The following is a 20695-nucleotide window of genomic DNA, read 5'->3' as shown; positions in this document are numbered from 1 at the left end:
CTGTGATAGATGTGGAAACTGGAAAGAAGGAGCTACACATACATAGAAGGTTGAAGGAGCTGGGCCCTGATGTAGTTGTACATATTGAGGATGAAGTTTCAGTCAATGATTTTGATTTGACAAAACAATGCTTAGCAGCTTTGGCTAACAAGAATGAGTATTGCTCAGATACTATCATTCTTGCAATGCTCTAGTAAGTGTCTTTGAATTTTACATTTTTTGCAAATCAATCCTCCTTGTAACTCTTTTATAACCTACCCTAATTATGTTCTGATCCTATGCAGCATGATGAGAAGCTGGCTTCATCCCTCTGTACAATATACAGTCCATATTGTTGATCCAGCCATTTCTTCTAGATTAAGAGATGCAAAAGAGACTCCCATGAGTATTTCCAGCTGGTTCAAACACTGCAATTTTGAAGTAATTGACATTTTGCTACTTCCATATCATAGCAGGTATGTGGGTGACTACTTCTTTTAAGATTCTTCTTTAATATTGGGAACTCTTGTAGCCTTTCATTTGCTTATGCTTTTTTCCTTATGCAGTGACCACTGGAGTTTTGTGTCTATTGACATCCAGCAGAAGCAGTGCTTTCTATTCAACTCTCTAAAAAACACACACAGAGAGCTGAAATTGTAAGTACTGTGTGTGCTTTTTGAACTCAAAACTTCATTATTTTGATACCATACTAACTAAATTATACATATTGCAGTTGTATTAGAAGGCTATTAGATGCATTGGATCATTGTCCTCCAAATGTCTCTCTGTTGGATTCAATAGAGCCATTAAGTCTAGAGGTAAAAAGTCTATTAAATGCTATGTCTTTGAACTTATTGAATAATTTTGTTTTGTGCTGATGCTCACAGTTTCTAACATTTTTTTCTAACTGTACAGACACCACAACAAAATGATTCAAGTAGTTGTGGATGGAGGGTGCTGATCAATGCAAAATATATACTTTCAAGCTACTTTGAAAAGGAACAGCCAGATCTGGTAAGGAAAAATACTTTTCATTTAGCTTGAATATAATTCATAATGATACAAAGTGTTCTAAATTATCCTCTGCCATTGCAGATGAAAGAGGATAGCTTCAGCCCCAACTATGTACATAATTTTAGAGCTCATACAATTTTGAGGTTTTTGAGCTATGCCTCCCCCAGACCTATTGTAGCAGCTACTGTGGAGCTGGGTGAAAGCTCTAAAGTACAAGAAGGTGTCATACACCTTGATCCCACATATGAAGCACCTGATGTTGAGGACCAGAAGCCACAGGAGCAATCACAGAGTGCTGAGGAGGAGCAGACACAGGAGCAAAGACCTGCTGCTGATGTTGAGGAGAAGGTGGAGAAGCAGCAAAGAGAGGCTTCTGGGGCAGTGGAGGAGACAGGATGGAGCACGGACAGGATGGAGCAGCAGAGAGAAGATCCTCCAGAAAATGTAGAGCAGCCTCTGGATGAAACTGTACATAAATAGAAAATGGATGTTAGAAATATGTTCTACAGATTCAGCTAAACAATTCTGTACAAAATCTTACTTGATTGAATACAAAACCTTTCTTTATGGAGTATGTGTGATCTCAATTTTAAAATTTTCTATGTCTTTGCATTTAACTGAGCTCTCTCTTCTTCTGAGTAACTGCAAAAAAGCAATATGAATTAGAGTGGTAAATTAAACTAATAGCAATGCTTATAGAGACTAGGATAAATCAGATGGTGTACCTTTCTGTTCTTGTAGATAAATAAAAAGTCGTTTGAGATAGAACCTTCAGTCTCAAACAGAATGTCACTCCGTAATTGAGCTAGGGAGCAACATTCTCTTAACGAGATACTGGCTACCACATCACCATTCTCAAGAACATCAATATCAATAAGTTTATTTTGTGCACCAAACGACTCTTCATCTTGGTCCATTGGGACAAGCTTTGAACCTAGCATTCGACTGCGCTTGTAATAAAAAGAGAAAATAAAATTTTGTGATGCAACCATGTACTTCAGTTGCATAGAAGGTTGGACCACCTCACAAAACACTGAACTACATGTCTTCTTATCCCAACCTTTATCCAAAAATTGTGGCATGCGTGCCGAATTTGTTGCTTTAACTGTGAGCATTGTTTTTGAAACCTTTACTGGAAAGGTATTAAACAAGTCTACAAAAACTGTGAGAGGCATGCACAAAGAAATTTTTACTATCCTAGTGGCAATATTGGGCCTCAGAGCTTTCTGTACTTCTGTAAAAAGCTTCGCCCTATATGCCTCTGTAACACTAGAATGTGGGTGAGGCCAATCCACCGAATTCCACGCCGGAAGGTCTTGTTTTATTAATACACCATGTGTGTTAGCTTTGTCCAGCAACTGATAAAAATGATCAGTAAAAAATATACCCGATTGAGCTAGCTCTGTTGCACATCGACCTTGGTATTGTTGTTCTCCTATCGATCCATGCAGAACATCTATAAATCCCAGAATACAATCGATGTTTTGCCATGTCTCATACGATGAAGGATATAAATCTGAAATAAAACAACACAAGAATGTCAATAAGTTAAGAGAGAAAGCTTCATCTTAAAAATCCATACACCTCATGAAGGAAAAAACCAGAATAGAAAAATATACAATTAGGCCTGTGTTGCGGAAGATTTTTTGGATAGTCTCGCAAGACAAGTTCTTTATGCATATACACGTGCTGAATCAAAACTTCTTTCACGGATATCTTCCCTTTGGTGATTTTAAAATCTCGTACTCTTCCCTTCCACGATGCCAAGAAAATGTTTTTTGTCTGGGGTCTTTTTCTTTTGCTAGGTTGCATGAGCACCCATGCTCCTTTCGAAACACTAAACCTTTCCCAAGTTCCTTTTGTTTTGACTGTACTTGAATTCTCTACCGACGAAATAGAAGAAGCAGGTCGACGGGGTAAGGATGTTTGGTATAATTCTGCCTTCGTAGCATTATCATCCACAGAGCGTCTTGCACAAGAACGGCCGTGGTTTTGGTTCACCATGGAGATTTTCTGAATCTGTAACAATAGCAAAGTAATGTAACTAAGATAACAATTTGAAGTTTCAAGAAAGAGAAAGTGGGCAAACAGACAGTAGACGAGAAACATCTTACTCTACGCCAAACAGGATCAAGGGAGCAGTTTTGGAAAAGGAAGGCAGTTGCACAATGAGGCAATGGTGTAGAATGGTAGACCTTTCGCACGAAAGGCGGCACAATATTTGAAAATTCAAAGGAAGGTGGAAGCGGGATGGATCTTGTCAGATAAAATGTCAGTTTAGATTCTATCTTCTTGTCCAAAGATCTTCTACGAATAAAAAACCAATCTCCTCATTAATGTAGCACGCTTGTACTTACATAAAGTATTGTTTCTTTTTTCTATTTTCTCTTATTTTCGTGAATTTTCAACGTTACGTTGGCCTTCTATTGATTGGTTGAGAGCTTATTTTTCCAAACCGTAAAAGGCCCCAAAATGAGCTCCCTTTTTTCCTAATGCGCACATTAGGCATCTCCACATATTTGGTTGCATAGCATATGCCCATATACATGATGATCATTGCAAGAAATTGGATGTAAAGTCACACAAATGCATCATGGTTGGCTACAATGAAGAAAGGAAAGCATACAAGTTGTATGATCCCATCAACCAAAAGGTCATTATCTCCCGAGATGTAATCTTTGATGAGAAAGAGAATGGAAAACCTCAAACACATAGGAGATAGACGGATCGATTTCACAATGGTTGATGAAGAAGGGCATGAATTGCCAGAAACACATTGACAAGGACCACAGCAACTCCAATGGTCTACTAGGGAAAACAGACCACTAGCTAGACTGACATATGCTCAGAAAGGCAAAGCAATTCAGGTTGAAATCACCAACTATGCATTGTTATGACTACCATCATGGCTACAGAAGAGCTAGTGTACTTCGAAGATGTAGTAGACAAGCCAGAACGGCAAACTGCTATGAATAAAGAAATGGAAGCTTTGTACAATAATAATGGAATTATGCAACCTTCCACCAAGAAAGAAGACCATAGCAAACAAATGGGTATACAAAGTGAAGTACAATCCAGATGGAAGTATTCAAAGATACAAAGCCAAACTAGTTGCAAAAGGATTTCACAACAAGATGGTCAGGATTATGATGAGACTTATGCTCTAGTAGCAAAGATGGATTCCATACAATTCTTGATATCACTAGTGACACTCAGCGAATGGAATGTATACTAGCTTGATGTTAAGAATGCATTTCTCAATGGTTATCTAGACAAGGAAGTCTACATGCAACAACTAGCATGTTATGTTATACCAAGAAAGAATAATCAGGTTTGCCATCTTAAGAAAAGTCTCTATGGCTTAAAGCATGCACCCAAAAGTTGGTACAACAGAATCGACAAGTATTTTACACAAGGAGTTTCCTAGATGTTCCTTGACGCGAATAAGGTCCAAGAATCGCTATTCCACATACATCCACTTCTAGATTCTTCACAACTCCCAAGGTCTTAACCCTAGTGTTGTCAGCCAATTTGATGCGATAAGGAGAGGTAGTACTAGAGTATTTTAAATCAGCATCTATCATGGTCTTCTCACTCATGACATTAATCGATGCACCTCCATCAATGTACACATTAGAAATCACTTGACCATCAATGATCACATCAACCACAGGTACATCATCACCAACATCTATATCTACCTTTTGAACAACAGGAATGGCACTTTTCTTCTTTTTCTTCTTTGACACTCTTGTGCTTGCTAGTTTTCCCCATTCCTCCTGTAGTTTTGGAGACAAAGCAAGTAATTGACCAAAGGTGATATGAGCTTCCTTTTCTTTAAGGTCGGACAACAAGTCATAGCTTCCAATTCCTTGTCCTAAAGGAAAGTCTGACTAGCTAATTCTCCTTGTAGATGCTTCTTTTTCTTACTATGGTGTTCCTCTTCCTGATGTTCCTCGTCTACTTCTTCCTTGCTTTCTTCTTCTTCTTTTGCTTCACCACGCCCCCGTTTAGCCATCATTACCTCTCTTTCCTCATCCCCTAAAGAAGCTTCTAATACTTGTTTTTCTTCTTTGTTTCTCAATCTAGGACACTCGGGGCGATAGTGACCTTTTTCATTACATTCATAGCAAGTGCCCCGCTCCTATCTTGAGGCCTATCTTCTCTCTTTGGTGCTCTAGGTTGTCGTGCATTAACCAAATGCAATTTCAAATCAGCAAACTCTGCCATCAATTGGGAGATATTATGATCTAACTCAGAGGACTTTGGTACCCGAGGAGTGCCCATTACCTCCAGCTTAGAAGTTGAAGCTGCTGAAGACACAAAAGAGGATTCGATCTTTAGAGAAGCTTCTTTTTTTGTCACAATGCGAAGTGCCTCCACATATGTTGTTGGATCTTTACTCATTACTTTTGAGCGAAGACGAGGCTCCAAAGCCACAACAAATTTGCTCATCTTTAAGTGCTCCATCGAAGAGAGAATTTGAGGGGCCGATGATGCAGATGCCACAGCTTGCAAAGCTGCCCTTTCATACTTTGTCCATAAAGTTTCATATCGGATTGCCAATGTAGAGACCAACTCACCCTCTCCTTGATAGAACCGGTCCAACTGCAACATCAAAGCATTTGGCGACTCCACTGCCCCAAATCTCTGCTTCATTGCTGCCATCACTTGGTCCCAGTCCTCCTTGGTAGAGTCCGGCAAGGTCTCATGCCAACTCAAGGCTACACCTTCAAGAAAATCAGGCAAAATCTACACCCGATCCTTCATGGATCATCCAGAAAGTCGGCATCCTCGAACAAAATCCCGAAGATAAGACTCCGGGTCTTCCCCTTGGGTCCCTCGAAACACTGGAATCTTCACCATGATGAAACACAAAAAGGAAACACCAAGATCCAAATAATATCCCAAACAAGATCTGAACAAGATCCCACAGAGCCTTAGTATACCAAGACCAACTTATTATGCATAACCACTTGTTGAAAACCCTCCACAATGTGATCCTCAACAAAATCTTCAAAAATAAGTGACCAACCAGCACCATGAAAACATTGTGTATACATGCATTCTAGAATCACCCTTCTCACAATAGGAAGTGTACATAAAAGCTTCAAGATATTGTACTCTTCATCATTTGCATAGCAAAAGAAGTTAAAAGCATTAAGAATCACCACTCCACTGTTATAGTCGAAAACTACCCAAAGACTCAACTCTTCTTCACACCAAGCTACCAGTGCATGGAACAATCCCCAATCTATCATTGTGCCTGTTGCCGGCGTTGTTGATTCACCAACATATTCAACAGTGCAAACAATATAAAGGATATGATCATGCTGACTGTGCGAATAGCTTGAGCATCACCTTCACAATCTTCAAGTTCTCTTAAACGGGTTGCAACCATTTAGTAAGGTGGGATGAATCCAATACCAAACGTACCCAGCGTCTCCACCAAAAGATGTGACATGAAGTTGGGGGTAATAAACTTCATGCACCTCTTCACTTCCTACTGCTTTCGAATTGACTGACAAAGATATTTATCATTGAGAATGGGACATTAGAAAGAAGCTTTTATGCCAAGATACCACACTATAATTTCCTCCCTCAGATGAGAATGAACATGATAACATCCCAAGTGATGTTGTAATCAAGCATAGGGAGAAGGAAAGGATCAGCAGAGGCCATAATCTCAGTGAGCCGGTCTGTGCCAAAGAGAAGAGCGATACGTTGTTGAAACAAGATATTACGGCTCAACATGACATGAACTGATATATATCGAGGAGTTTGAAGGGGCTAATTAGGTCGGATGGGTAGATTCTGAGGAAACATTGCACCTCCTTCATAGACACCTTTACACTTAGCTCAAAACACTCTATAAACTATCATTAGACACAGAGGCCTATAACTTTCAGTAGAGACATGATATCAAAGATTCAAGCACACAAAGAGATTTCCTTAATACGGGCTTCGCGCTGATATAAGTTTCATTGAAAACAGACAGACGGTTGAAGAGATATGGACAGTTTACAGGAAGGGGGTAAAAACTGTCATGAAAATAGACTGTCAAACATAGAGACTCATAACATTTTGCAGCAGTATCTGATTCAAGATCTAAGCACCTAGAGACATGCGTCTTAAAGAGAGCTTCGTGCTGATACATGTTTCATATAAAACAAAGAAGCAGCCAAAAAGTTATGGACAGTTTACTAGACGGGGGTAAAAACTATCATAAAAACAAACTATCAAACACAAAGAATCATAACTTCTTGTAGTAGTATTTGATTTAAGATCTGATCATGCACAAACATGCATCTTAAAGAGAGCTTCGCGCTGATATAAATTTCATTAAAATCGGACTATCGAATAGAAAGTTATGAGTAAAATACTAATAGGGGGTCAAACTGTCATAAAAACTGTCCTCCACCCATGCTAATTTCGCCTGAGCAGGATGCTCCCTCAAGACTCCACCTTCATCAACGATCCACCCCTCATAGATTTTTCCTAGAAGAGGGGAAGAAGTTTGCATGGTGGCTCGGGAAACAGATGGACCATGTGTGCACAGTGAGCAGCCGAATAGAAAGAACTTTTAAGGCTTTGAAAGAAAGAAAAGGGAAGAGACACTCAAGAGAGAGAGAACCTGAAGTGACCTTCATTACAAATAGAGTGAGAATCCACTCCAACACTATAAACACAAGGGAGAAGAAGAGGTTTCATACATACAAGAGGGAGTAGAAGCTCCAAGACTACTCATAGAGAGAGAATAAACTAGAGAGAGATGGACTCAAGAGTCTACATAAGAGAATATCTACAAGAGGGAGAGAAGGCTCATGGAAGAGGCTTGGGGAGACTAGAGCTACAGCAACATGAGGCCTAATGGTGGAAGAGATTGATGAACAAGGGAGAGGAGGGCTCCTTTTATAGAGATTTTGTTACCCTCTTTCACCCATTTACAATTGCTGCCTGTAGAATCCTTTCCCCATCAATCACATAAGCACGTATGTCACCATCCATGTCCTTTTTGGCTACTCTTGCCATGTGTCCCATCAAAAGATGCTCAAGACTCTTAAAATATTAAGAAAGTCAAGAGTCTTCCCACATGGAGCCCATAGGGACCCTCTCTTTTCCACATGTCCACATCCTCCTTATTCCACATAGGAATTCTAGAAGGATTCCTCTTGACTTCACACTCCTCCACATGCCTTCCACACGCTTGGCATGTAGCCTCTCTTATATTATTGGAACACATGGACATGAGCCCACCTCTTTATATGACTCTCTTCCTATTTTCTAAAAACCCCATAATATCCCATACACAAATAACTCTCACCCCATACCAAGGTATTTATAATTCATACCTATGGTATTTACAATGAGCCATTCCACTCATCCTCTGAATCCCATACAATATCATAGAAAATACAAATAAGTGAGAGCCGCTAGGCTATCACTTGATACTCAAACTCTTATCAAACATAGACAAAAACAATACCAATGCCAAATTAAAATATCAATTTTTGGCGTCACATCAGTCAAAGAAGCTCTTTCCCAAACCATAAATTATGATGCTCCACCTAATGAACGAATTAGGAAAGTAGGAAACGCAATCCTAAATATGCAATACATAAGTTCTTAACAAGCAGCATATTTAGCTCTTTCTTTGCCACTATTTACTTCAACAAGGCAATTTTAATATATTAACACAAACCCCGCATAGAAATGCTCATTGCTACTAAAGCGTCGTGAACATTTGCAAAAACTAAACCCTGAAAGCACTGATATATTTTTTGATGACATCATTGTGAAATACTTGGAAAGAAATATTGCTCTTCAAGATATTTGCTTGGCTACTTTTGTTAGCAAATATACAAACGATCAAAAAAAAATAAAAGAAAGAAAAAAGCAAAGATCATACACTTCAACTGATGGGATATCTCAAGGTGTGTGCCCCAGGCACACCTTGGTTTCTATGTGTGTGTGCTAGAGGCATAGTTAGGTGCCCATAAGCACTGTTAGGTGGTGGTAGATGCCACATAGGATGATTGAGAGAATCTAGGAGCAGATTGAGGAGGTGATTGTGGAGCTTTGAGGACATCAGTGATGTCAGTGATCATGTAAGAGGTGCCTACATAAGGACCTCACCGTTCGTCATTCTATAAGCAAGCATTCTCATTTTGTGTTCACTTCATGCTTTCCCTTCAGTTCCCCAACATGGTATCAGAGCCCTTTGATCCTCCTTGAGCCCATTTGTTCCGGAGTTTCATGTGCCTTTCTTCTTCTTGAAGAGTAGAAATAAGACCTTCAAGATTAGGATTAGGAAGATTTTTCAAAGTGGTAACAACATGATCATAATCTTCAGGCATACTCTTGAGCAACACTGCCATTGCATCACTTGTAGTGATTGGAGAGTTGATAGAAGCAAGTTGAGTCATGAGACTCCGCATATGATTGACATGGGTAGCAAAAGGAGTGCCACTAACCATCTTCAATTCAAAGAAAGAAATCTTAAGTGACAATTTTGAGATGTGAGAGCTAGCACCAAAAATAATGTCAAGCTTCTGCCAAGCTTCTGAAGGAGACTCTAAGTCAGAGATGTGATGAATATAGTCATCTCCTAAGGCAAGAGCAATGATGCCATAGGCTTTCTCCTCTCTAGCAGGATCTTTTGCTGGGTGTGTTGGAGCCTCGTTGGAGCTAAGGATTCTCCAGCATTAGAGGCTGTTGAAGAAGAAGTTGAAGCCGGTTTGGCAAGCCCCCAGAGGTTTTCCCTCAACAAAGCAAACTTAACCTTCATCTGCCATGTGTGAAAGCCTTTACCATTGAACTTATCCATATTCAAGATGGTAGCCATGAGAGGGTCTAACCCAGAATGGGCAGTGTCTACTCTCTTACAAGGCTAGAAAGAGTTGAAGAGCTTCAAAATACAAGCATTTAGAGTAGCAAAGGCTTGCAACCAAATTCCATGCTATAAAACATAATGGAAATGATGTTTTCATTTGCATGCTTCATAGAGGTGGCTAAATGAAAGCATTCCAAGCAAATCCAAGTGTAGCAACTTAAAGCAAAGTTGTAGCCATAGTTGTACTAATGCTATTCAACACTTTAAAACATCAAAAATGCTAAAGTAGCATCTAATGTAGCATCAAACACACAACCTTGTCAAAACTATCCAAAATAGAGGCCTGAATTTGGAGGGCTTGCATCTCACTCTTCAAAGCAAAGAAAATAGGGCTTTCTAAAGAAAAGGAAAGCTCATATACCAGAGAAGATCCAGCATAGAGGTTGGGCGAAATGGTGTGCTGTTTTGCTCGGGGGAGTTACTGTAGGCTGAGTCTGTGTTTTGATGTTTTCTCCTTCGTTACTAAACCAAATGGGCCGAAAAGTGACTCAAAATGTTTGTCTTGAGGTCACCCATCAAGTCCTAAGAGGGCTTGAGCAATGGTGCAGCAGGCAAGGAGTATTCTACAACAGAAAGATGGCAAAAAAATGTGCTATTTGGGGAATGGCGACCAAGAGCGACGTCTTTTCTTCAATTCCTTGTAGGTGAAGGTTTGCCCATTCGAGAGGTATCTCCAGTAGGAAGGGCTTGGAGAATGGCAGAGAAACGAGGGAGAACAAGCTCTAGCAAGATTTGGGAAGAAAGGGAAGAAATGGTGAAGATGAAGAAGAAGAAGATGGAGAAGAAGAAGATGATGTGGGCAATGACATAGCCTATGCCATAAAAATCCAGAAGGGCAAGTTTTCACCTTGCAAACATTGTGGGAAGACTAATCACCTCTCAAAAGACTGCTTCAAGATCAATCCATGCAAACTCCATGGCAAAAACAATCACCATGAAAAGTTTTGTAGAGCCAAAAAGGAAGCAATTACAAAGTCAGAAACTGCCAATCTAGTTTCAGTTGATGTGCCTCCACAAGCTAAGGCATCCTATGAAGATTATGCTTTTTGAATCATCTCCATATATGCTCCAGATCTCCCTTTTTTATGTTGAGTCAAGGTACTCAGCCTGGATAGTCCTCCAAAATGAATGAAATAAAATATTGTGTTTTGTAAACACCTCTGGTCACCATATGATGTAGGCCATGTGTATGTGTTTTGCTCCATGGTACCTCCTGCAAACATTGTGTGCATGTACATGCGGGGGAGATAATCATTGGAAGGCCTTTTGTATCCCTTTTGTTTACTTCACACCCTTGGGAACCCCTTGCTAGCATGAGAACCTAGCCATAGATTTATCCTTGACCACCATGAGATGGCATGAGAAACTATGAGACTAGATGTATCCTTGACATAGCCTGAGGCATTCCCTTGAGGGGGGTATGATGGGATATCTCAAGGTGTATGCCCCAGGCACACCTTGGTTTCTATGTGTGTGTGCTAGAGGCACAGTTAGGTGCCCATAAGCACTATTAGGTGGTGGTAGATGCCACATAGGATGATTGAGAGAATCTAGGAGCAGATTGAGGAGATGATTGTGGAGCTCAGAGGTCATCAGTGATGTTAGTGATCATGTAAGAGGTGCCTACATAAGGACCTGACCTTTCTTCATTCTATAAGCAAGCATTCTCATTTTGTGTTCACTTCATGCTTTCCCTTCAGTTCCCCATGTGTGTGTGCTAGAGGCACAGTTAGGTGCCCATAAGCACTGTTAGGTGGTGGTAGATGCCACATAGGATGATTGAGAGAATCTAGGAGCAGATTGAGGAGATGATTGTGGAGCTCAGAGGTCATCAGTGATGTCAGTGATCATGTAAGAGGTGCCTACATAAGGACCTCACCTTTCTTCATTCTATGAGCAAGCATTCTCATTTTGTGTTCACTTCATGCTTTCCCTTCAGTTCCCCAACAGTAACAACTACAATGAAATAAAGGATCCATAGAACTACTATAGAGAGTAATGTCTTTTGTTTCTTCCATTTCACAAAGTAGAGCCAAGCCTTGATAACTACACTTTAACATGGCATGATAAATACAATGATAACAAACACATTATTGACAAAAGTCATGGAAAATTGTACAAGTAATTACACAAACACAGGCACATCAAATATTGACATGAACAATAACATTCCTGTGTATGACATAGCAATAGACATGCCCAATCAAGAAAAAACAAGGCAACTCCCTAATTACACTTTTTAAAAAAAAAAGATTACTATATTAACTTTAGAGCCTTGAACAACAACCAACGTTTGATTATAGAAGACATAATGCAAAAAAAAAAGATTTCACCCTCACAAGCATTTCACCTTTTTTTGATAGGAAATGCTAGAACAGGGAAAACATTTACGCTTTTGGCGATAGTACAAGCACTTCTGCAAAACTACTCACATAAACAAACAAACAACATAGACTGTCCAAAGGTTCTTCTCCTAGCATATACAGGAAAAGCTGCTTTCAACATTGGTGGAACCACTATACACTCAGCATTGCAGTTGCGCCTAATGGCATCACACTACACAAGTCTTTCAAGCGAGAAATTGCAAGAACTATCACAACTCTACAAAGACGTTCAACTTGTTGTCTTTGATGAAGTATCTTTGATAGGCCATTCAACCATTCTACAAAAGAAACTATGCAAACTTCTTTTTGGAACGACAACGTCTTTTAATATGAATTGATAGAACAAATGCGCCAAACTAATTCAAAATACATTGAAATACTTAATAGAATAAGAACAGGAGAGCATACAACAAACGACATATCATACATCAACAAAAAATACCATAGGCAACCAAGAGAAAAAGAAAGTGTGCCTCACCTATTCTACATTAATGCCTCCAAAGACGCACATAATGAAGAGGTATTTCACTTGTTGAAGGAAAATCCTCATACTCTTAAAGCAATAGACAAACGTCACAAGACATGATGTAGCAAAACAATAATAATACCTTCAAACCCAACAAACACAGCAAGACTACACCAAAAGCTACAACTTAAGCCAGGTATGATAGTCGAAATATGTTTTAGAAACCTCGACATCCCTGATGGCTTGGTAAACGGTGCAAACGGCATTTTCCAAACTTCAAATATAGCACATGTGCACACAAGTTGTTTGGATCTTATTCAACAATCCATCAATAGGAAAACAAACAAGAATCAACAACTCTGCTCTTAACAACGAGTAAATTCCAACACAATGGATGCCAATATTGCAAATCACAAGAGAATTCCAAATTGGCAAAAACCACCTAAATTCAATTACACGTAGACAATTTCCAATCCAACCTGTAGCTGCTAGAACGATCCATCATTCACAAGGATTATCAATGGATCAACTAGCATTTGACCCATCAAACATAAAGTCACATGGATTAATATACACAACACTCTCACGCGTACGAAACCCCGAAAACCTTTACATCATCAAGCCGTTGGAAGCAAAGCACATCAAAATCGACAACAACGTCTTACAAGAAATGAGAAGACTCAAAATAAACAAACAATGGCATACCCTTCAAAGGAACTTCTCAAATGAAGACCAACACATCATGACATTGCAATCACTAAATACACGATCATTTAACTCCCACCAAATAAACCTTCTACATGATAAAAGCCTTATGAGTGCTACAATTCTCTGTCTCCAAGAATTACATAACAAAAACACAACAATAAACTTGCTAGGTTTCATATGCTTACAAAAGTCTAATGGAGTAGGAATTGCGACATGTTACAAAGACACTCTGGAACTCATTCAAGATCATTATATCAATGACAAAGGATCTAAATGCTACCTTACAATCTTCAAAACAAAAACATTTAAAAAAATTATAGTCATAAATGTATACAATTCCCCATTAACAAAAAAAGAAACACTACTTAAGTCACTTCAAATAACACTACAAAGAATAAATGATGACACAACAACAAAAATCATAGGAGATTTCAACATCAACATCAATAATTCAAACAACAACAATAAACAACTCTTACATTTCATGAAACAAAGAAACTTCACTCAATTGATAAATCAACCAACTACTATTAATGGAACAACTATAGACCACATATGGATGAACAATTACAATAATGATTATATATTTGGAACAAACTTCATTTATTGGTCAAGATCACTCACTAATTTACACTAGACGGTTTGGACAGTTGCGCCGCCGCATGGTGGCCTGCAAGCGTCCACCGCCCATACTATCTGTATATATCCTCTCAGAGACTATTGTCTCTTTGTCACCTTGATCACGCAACACCTGCCCCTTGTACATTGTAAGCTCTCACGCTCCTCGCTCTCAATCTACATTGTTAAGCTCTCACGCTCCTCTCCGCTACCATCATGCAGAGGTACCCTCTCACTCCTCCTCGTCTCTTCTTGCTTCTTCTCTCCTTGCTTTCCTCCCTTCTAGCTCTCTCCTTGCTGATCCCTGCAGGTCTGATCGCCCTCATCCACCCCCCCTCGTCGACCCTGCCCACTGGATCGTCCCCGTCTTCGGAGTTGCCGCTGCAGCCGCCATCACCTTATATGCGGTAGGTGTTTGATGTTTATTTTCCCCGCCGCTCTGTATGGATTCTTCTTTAAATTTGAACACGACCAGCTTCTCATATGCGTAATCTTCACCTTTAGAGTTGGGGCACGGCTATGATCTCAGCGATTACATATATTCTTAATAAAAACACACTTCCGAACGGTGGATATTGCAGGAATACTTGAGGGCTTCGGGGCAGGCGTTAGTGGCCAAGAAGGGCGTGACATTCTCCCAGGTAAATGAGCCGGATGGGCTTACCAAGAAGAGAGAAACGTTGGTAATGGAGAAATTGAGCTGATTATGCTTTCCCGAGGATACTGTCTTCCGCCAGCAATAATTTTGCGGTGTGAGCTCCAGTTTTGTACTTGCTGATAGCACAATGTTAAGTACAGAACCGCAGAAGGTTAAAATTTGTGTGTTGGTGGGAAGAAAGGGTGAATTAACGTAGAATTGTTGTATCACGAACAATGCAGTTCAGCGGCGCTAGTAACAGTGAGAAACAATGAATGGGCAGACTTACAAACCCACCCAGAAAGACAAACGGACAAACCTTGAAAAGTTCATTTTTTAGTCCTCTATTTTGCTGTTTCCAACATCCTCACTTCGTATATTAAAACTGAGACATTGTACTACGTTTGAACTTCGAAATGTCTTTCATCAGTACTTCAAGTTTATGACATCGTCGCAAGTGCCACATAATAAGTATCAGCTCTTAGAATGTACTCTATTTCACAAGAGGGGCCACCAGTATGGCAAGAATTTTCTATAGAACCGAAAACACTTAGATTGGAAGTCAAAATTTAGTAGTAGAAGAACACTATTGTAGATGGAATTTACTAATGCAAACTAGTACCCATGAAAGTGGTTGTTGGTGCATAGATGTGAAATTATATTACATTGTAAATGAAATGCAATACTGAAAGTAATAGCCATAATGATGGCAAGGTGCATCCATGTGAAAAAAAAAACTAGAAATTTTAATACTTACTGGCTGCATACATTTGTGAAGAGAATTGACAATAGAACATTAATCCTGGCTATCAGGAGACCAAGGTATTCTTGTTTCTTAGCTTCCACATGTGGAATAATATAACATTATGAAGGGCTCTTCAAGCATGTCCAAGATGAGATTATACACATGACATATCCAAAATGTGTCTCTTCTAGGTAGGTCTTGCAAGCTATATAAATACTTAGTTGACCATATTATCAATCAATACCTTCCCTCATGACCAAACTGATCTAGTTGGCCCTTTCTAAGATAAAAAGATTTGAAAGGTCCAAGGTCTCTTCAACATGGATAAAAGTGAACTAGAAAATTTTGTATGTACTGGTTCATACATTTGTGAAGAGAATTTATAATACTAGGCCCTTAATCTTGGCAATCATGAGACTTAGGCATTCTTGTTTTGTGGATTAACATTAACATTATGAAGGGCTCTTTAAGCATGTGCGAGTCTACTAGATGATACACATGACATGTTCAAGACGGGTCTATTCTAGGTGTGTCTTGTAAGCTATTACTCCACTTATAAGGGAATTCGACATCCCTAAGACAGCTTTCAATATCCATTACAGACATTCGTCTTGGTTTTTGTTAATGATATGCTAGTCTATTCAAAGAACGAGGAAGACCACGATCGACACTTTTCTTAAAGTTATAAACATCTATGAAGAGAGAGAGAAAGACTTGATAAAAACGTGCAAAGACTGTATTCCTCAAGGAGCTCCTAGATCCGAGCATCAACTCCCAAACCATACATCTCTCAACCAAAAAGGTGGGCATACAATAATATAGGAGAAATCTCCAATGTTTACCTCAACGTTCCCTTCCATCTCCTCTAACACCCACTTGCATAAGGCTCCCCTCATAAATGCAAGTATTCCTCCCCTATGTACGTAATTCCACCAACCCACTCTATGCCTAACTATGGTGGCATCTAAAACACGATCGAGAGTTGTTGGATAGCCAAACAATCAAATAGGTCAGACGGGTCGAACCTGTCAGACTGGTCAGGCCTACGACACATTCAAGAGATGGATGACAATCCGCGAGCTCCTACAAGGCCTGATGAGAAGTGAAATGCTTGATGCAAACTAATCTAAGGGCTACATCATTTTAGGACTTTAACTGCTCATAAGACATAATGCAAGCCAACAAAAATCATAAAAGATGGATTGGTACGGGGCCCAAGTGCTCGAGTGAAACTATCAGACTGGCTGCATAATATGCCGCAAGGTGGCTGGCCCTTTGAAGGATATGTCAAAGAAGCGTCAACATCTGCTACTTCATAATGCACCATCAACGGCACATCATGGGGATCACCATGGGAAAGAGGATGGGGGCAAGTAAAAATATTGATCACGAATCATGGGTGCTCAACTGCTCCATCCTCCAGATGCGTCCGCAAAGCACGAGGAGAGCCTTCAAGAAAAATGGCTCATAATGTGGAGTATGAATGCATAGAACCAAAAATAAAGGCGGTCGGCACCCCAAGAGACTATAGCCTACAAAGACCCATGTGCATCCTCGATCATGGATAATCATGCCACTGGCCTTCTTTGGGTCTCACGTGTGAAATCAAAACATCTACTGATGCTCCCATGATTTCAATTGACGTTATTCATTTTGTTCATCTTCCATCAATCTTTGGCTTCACCCATACCATGGGATCCGATACCAATAGAGGAATCATGTACAAAAGGGTCAGGTAAAATGGGAAAAAGTGAGCGTCATGGAGGGAGAGAGGCAAGATATAGTGTTGGTGTATTTTTCTAACTGTATGCAAGTCAGTGTGAAATTATATAGTTTAGAACTTTTTTGTGAACAGTGTTTCTTTCCTAACCATTACTTTGGGAGGATTTGGGGATCAAGGATGCAATAGCTAGATAGTATCCCTTTTGTCACAAACCAAAGAACCCTCTATTGGTGAGGCTTGCTAGCCTCTGACAAGAAGTGCTTAACTTGGCCGTGTACAAATCAAAGTCAAGATAGATGGCTCCATCGATAAGTACAAATAAAGATCGGTTGCCAAGGGCTTTTCCCAAGAGGGGTAGGGTAGACTTCATTCGAAATTTGGGTTTCATATGATCTTCCATATGGGCGCAAGCATGGCTTCCATATGGGCAAATGCATACACAATTAATGGGGGAGGACATGTGCCCTTGATAGGATGTGTAGATCCACAATAGGGATTGATGGGTTGTGCATGGATATCCATTTGTAGCTGCTTGAATGCCCCAGAAGAGGGTTGGATAGTCTCATGTGGACTGTCATGGATAGAACTTAGTATAGGGCCAACCATGGGTACCGATGGGTCTAAATGTTGCCTTCTTTAGGCAAAGTTGGAGGGTCCAAGATGGGATTGGGTATGGGGAAAATCTACCCCAAATCTAGTTGGCATACCTGTAGACTATGTCGGCCATTCAATTGACCAGGTCAAAGAAACATTTTGGTGGATACGTACATAAAAAGTGTGATTGTGGATGATGTATGATGTGTCTTTGAATTGTTCACTCATGGTGCTATGGTTACATGAAATACCATGATGTTGAGGTATGCTCAGCAAGAAGAAAGTTCAAAGGCTTTCAGACTTTATGCTCTGGGGATGATTCTTTGGTCGTGTTCTTTTGGAAAGCCACGTGATTCTGGAGAGCTAGATGACAGTATCTATTATGATCCTATTCTGATATAGATGCTAGACTCTGCATCATAATGGAGAGGATTTGTACGTGAGTGAGGTGATTGCATCTTATGGTGAGACTCCTGCATTTCAGGAACCAGGTAGCTGTAACTATTTGCTAGTTTCACTATTTACTAGCAGCATAAAGCTTCCAAATATTATTCTTTGTGGAAGGTGCAATGTAAATATATGAATGGTTTTTCTCACAAAGCTTATTTTCCTCTCTAATTTTGGTTTTTGTCTAGTATACGCTTCTAAAGTTGCAAGTGCTTTATCTTTGTCATTCTTTGCTTCCTTGCCTTTGTTTCCAACAATTCTTAATTTATAAGATTGGAAATGATTTACTATTCTAAATACATGTAGCAATTTCTTGGCTTAACAAGGTAGTATACCCAACTGAAAACTATATTTACTTTCAAAGGAAAACCTAGGGTTAGCAAATTTGAGCAAAGGAGATGGAAACAAAACTCCATATGCATCAAACAAAACCTGAGTGCTTACTAGGAATAATCCTTGAGAGTGGGCAACAAAATGCCTCTAAGATCAGTCCAAACAATGATTGATAATTGCTCCTCATGTGGCAAATGAATCCTCTCACTCAAACCTCGGCTGGTATTGTGTGAGTATTGAATTTCAATGTTACTTTGAAACCACCAGTAAATCATAGAATTGTGTCATGAGCACTCAATTTCTCCAAACTAGTGGAGTAGCTTTGAAACTAAAATAGGGCCTTGTGGCAACAAGCACCAAAAGAGATCGAAAAATGTAAAATAGCAACTGTTTTCTTTGATATAGAGGTAGAACTTCCTTGAAATAGTTGCAACACCCTCGAAATAGTCAAGACACCTCCAAATAATGGTTCAAAATGTCATAAGATAGCAAGAGAACCTCCAAAACCTCCTCCAATGGCGATCTATTCAGATACACATATAGCAGGTCTGAGCAATGCACTTGTAGCTTCTCATGGGATTTCCTTTTAAAGTTAAAACCTTGAAATCAAGATTGATATTGAACCCTCAGACTCAATCACATCGAACAAGGAGTGGGTCAAAGAAAAGGAAGGGATACCTCATATGCCATAAAGGTGAGTTACTTTTTTCTACCCCTTGCTCTCCCGCTTTATACACCTCGATAACTTTTGGATTTTAATCATCCCTTTGAAAAATTCAAGGATGCATTATCCTGTGTGGAACTATGAATTGTTTAGTTGACTGTCCTTGTTTGCATGTATTCTTGTTGGGCAACTTCGAGGCTTGATTTTTTGAGTAGCAGATATGAGTGAAAATTGTGGAAGGATAGATTTTGAAGGCAATGAAGGTAAGGATGTTGAAGCGTATCAAAGGTCCTCCAACCATGTATCCAAATGGCCCAAGTTCTCATAAGCATAGCTTTTATCAGATGTCCTTTGAGGGAAATACATTCAATCAACACATAATACTATTATAATAATTTTAAAATGATTACCTTCATATAAAAAATGCATCCTTCCAATCATGGCATTGCTTTGAAGATGCTCCTATTAGATTACCCACTCTTAAAGCAGACCATTTGAGGGCATTTCTACCATTAACCCATGCAAACAACCTCACCAGTCAGAAGCCACCATATAGCAGTTCAAGCCCTTAGATTTTGGGTGCATTCCATGCATTGGTTGCAGTATATAGCATTGAAGTTAGCACATATTTATAGCAGTCATCCACAAGAGTAATCCATAGCATACATTTACGGTAGCTAGGCACATTAAATTAGCCTCATTTCGACAGCCATTCAGAGCAGCCAGATAATAGTCAGTAGTAGGTGCACTATCCACACATCATAGGGGTAGCATTCTGCTCGCATTCCATCAAATAGGGCAGCATCTAGAGGGCAACAGATAGCTACCATAGGCTTACCTAAGCAGAGCTGTCCTACCCAGATTCAAGGCTATTCAAGGTTCACATGGGCCAGTTTGTATGCTGCAATGGAAGCCCTTAGAGATTCTTGGGGTGCAAGGCAAATCTAACCCCCTTGAAGGCACGTCTGGGTCTACCTATGTGCTATGATGGAAGCCCCTGGAGCTTCCCTTTTTAGGCTCTTATAGGGGCTATGCAGGCCACTCCTTAGGGATAACATACCAGATCTAGTTGATTTGGTTATAGCCTCCCAGTAGTAGGCGGTTATAAGCTAGGGTGGATGACCTGCTAGTTAGCCACCTTGGCTGGTTGGTTGATCTAATAGAGTAGGGGGTCGAGCCCCTTTGAATAGCAACCGACTAGGAGGAGAGGCTATATGTATTCATCTCATCAATGGAGGTTCAACCCAAGAGTTCACGGGCCTTTTCCTAAGATCCCCTTGCAGTGTCTCTCTTTCTTGCAATCTTGGTTCCTTGTGCATGTGTGCTCACTTCTCTGCTCAGTTTGCAATGCACTTTCACATGGTATCATAGCCAAATGTTTGGCTGTAGACCTAAGGCATGGAGAGCACATGGAGCCAGCATAGTTTGTGGAGGTCTAGGGCTGCTCTTTGGAGGTATTTGGGAGAAGAGTGTGCAGAGGTCTGGGCTGT

General features: G+C 39.9%; 1 long non-coding RNA gene across 1 annotated transcript; it reads left to right on the top strand.

The window, feature by feature from the left end:
* Positions 1 to 14204: 14204 nt before the first annotated feature.
* LOC147890434 (uncharacterized) lies at positions 14205 to 15042 on the top strand. Its single transcript, XR_015542683.1, has 3 exons — positions 14205 to 14286; positions 14373 to 14469; positions 14644 to 15042. It is a non-coding gene; the product is annotated as an uncharacterized LOC147890434 (long non-coding RNA).
* The last annotated feature ends 5653 nt before the right edge of the window (positions 15043 to 20695 follow it).

The sequence above is a fragment of the Dipteris shenzhenensis genome, chromosome 19 (genome assembly GCF_047967505.1).
Source record: "Dipteris shenzhenensis isolate YYH24624 ecotype China chromosome 19, Dip_SZ_1.0, whole genome shotgun sequence".
Taxonomy (NCBI): Eukaryota; Viridiplantae; Streptophyta; class Polypodiopsida; order Gleicheniales; family Dipteridaceae; genus Dipteris; species Dipteris shenzhenensis.
The sequence above is the reverse complement of the archived record's forward strand: the minus strand, read 5'-3'. Positions and strand labels throughout refer to the sequence as shown.